This window comes from Pteropus alecto, unplaced genomic scaffold, assembly GCF_000325575.1.
Source record: "Pteropus alecto unplaced genomic scaffold, ASM32557v1 scaffold78, whole genome shotgun sequence".
Taxonomy (NCBI): domain Eukaryota; kingdom Metazoa; phylum Chordata; class Mammalia; order Chiroptera; family Pteropodidae; genus Pteropus; species Pteropus alecto.
This window is the reverse complement of record NW_006443124.1, coordinates 14,881,089-14,883,488: the sequence shown is the minus strand read 5'-3', so window position 1 is coordinate 14,883,488 and position 2,400 is coordinate 14,881,089.

Below are 2,400 nucleotides of genomic sequence, written 5' to 3'. Positions count from 1 at the left end.
GGGGCTGTGATGATGGTGATCACTATCCAAGTGTCCTTTGGCATTCCAGTATAACCTCACAAATCTACTGCACTCTACAATTTGTAGTTTGCTCCTCCGAACACCCAGGTACCTCATGAATCTCCCCACCAGCCTGGCAAAGAAGAGGGCCAAGGAGGCCTATGTGACTGGTTTCACTATATCCATTTTACATGTGGGGAAACTGAGGCCCTGAGGGGGTAGTCATCTTGACAGGGCACAGAGTCTGCCTGGAAGTACCGTGATGCTGGTTGATTAGTGGGCAGATCCTTATGAGTGCAGAAGCCACACGTTCCCGCTTCCCCAGATACTCACCGGGGTCCCTTTCCTGCTCCTTTGGGTAAGACAAAGCCATTCATGACCCGTTGCTGCCCCCTTGTGGCCTCATCCTGTGTATCCTCAGGTCTGCAAACTTTTCAACTGCAAACTTTAAATTTTAGAGCTTGCAGACTGCTCCCAGAGTTTGGGGTGGAGGCAGGACACTATAGAAGAGTGAATGACTTGCTCAAGGTCCCAGCTGAGACATAGGTAAGTGCCCTGAGCCCCTCAAGGTCCCAGCTGAGACATAGGTAAGTGCCCTGCCTCACAGCTGAGCCTCAAGGACTAAGAGTTTCACATCTCCCCGCCAAGAAGGGCAGTTTGGCCTCAAAGTACCCGCTTCTGGAAGAAAGGAAAGCACATGTGTTGAGCCCCACTGTGTGCCATAGCAGCTAAATTAATCACAAGAATTCCTACCACCTTTTTCAGATGAATTTGAGGCCTGAGAGCAGTGGGTTGACCCAGGTTTCCCTCCTCCTGATCCCTAGGATTCTGCATGGGATGCTTTTGGTTGTCACAATGACTGGGAGACACTCTTGGCATTCAGTGGGCAGGCCAGGGAGATCAAACATATGAAACAGATAGACGGACTTGCCCAGTGATGAATCATCTCATTGAGAATGCCAGTGCTGCCTGCATTGAGAAACACCATGCCCTGGGTTCAAATCTTGACTCAGCAACTTCCTCCTATCCCCCGGTCTCCTGGCCTCCAATGACACCTTGAAGACCAAGCATGAGATCATAGACGGAAGACTGGTTAGCCTGAAGCCAGAGGTAGGAAGGACGAGGCTTTTCAGAGCAGGAAGGAGAGGCTTCCTGGTGTTGTCCGACCCATGTCATAGATACTCTTGGCCCAAGAAATGTCCCAGTTGAAGGTCTGGCCTGACCAACAACTGTACTGCCTCCTGACCACGGAGATCCCGGGAGTAGGTGAGATGTGGGCTGAGCCTGGCTGCTGCCTTCTCATCCTTGACTCTGAGGCTGAAAAAGCCCTGAGCCAACCTGACTTCTCTGAGTTGCCCTGGGCCACAAGACAGACTTGTGTTTGAGCTCAAAACAGGGCCAAAGATGGGCACCCAAAGGTTGTTTGTGATCTATATTTCTTTTCTGAGGGTCAAGCCCTACTCCCCTGTATGTGAGAGGACTTTTTGGTTAATTTGGAAAGAATCTTTTTTTCAATAATCATACGTAAGGTTCAATTCAGTTGTACAATTAAAAGAAAGAAACTCCATTCAGTTTGCAAGATGAAAAAGTTCTAGAGGTGGATGGTGATGATGGTTACACAAGGTGAAAGTACTGAATGCCACTGATCTGTACATGTAAAAGTGGTAAAAATGGTAAATTTTATGTACTTGTTACCACAATGCAAAAGGAAAAAGAAATTCCAAGTGTTCTTTAATTAAGACCTTGCCTTAAGCATTTTAGTTTTATGGAGGAAGAGATGAAATTGGCAATGAGGGAGCAAAACAGAGGCTGTAACCCCAGGCCTGTTCTAGAGTTCAGAGAGGCAGAAAGTCCCAGAACCACACCAGGAGGGGGTCCTGTCTCTGTTATCCCACTTTCCCAGCCCTTTGGGGGGCGTTTTCCTCTCACTCCCTAGACTGGGAGTCAGGCAGACCTGAGCTGGAGTCCAGCCTGTGCGGCACACTTGCTGTGTGTCTGAGATCAAAACCTTTTCCACTTCTGGGCCTCCGTTTCCTGGCCATGTACTTACTACAAGGCTCAGGAGGCCTCCCAACTCTCCTCCTGCCTAAACATTTTAAGACTCTCTTAGCGCTGATACAGCTCATGCTCATCCGGCCTAGAGTCCCAGTGAACACGCAGGAGGGTGCGCCGCATTTTATGCGCCGGGAAGGCCACTCAGAGACTCAGCCCGAGGACCCAGACGAGTCCTGCCGGAGCTCAGAGTCCTGCTCAGGTGCGGGAGCGCGGAGCGCTCACCTGGAGACCTTTCCGGTAGAAGGAAATCGATAGGAAGACCGCTTGGTTCGTTCGAGGAATAAATTTACTAACAAACACATAATGGACCGCAGCGGCGCGGGGCGGGGCCTCGGGCGCGGGGCG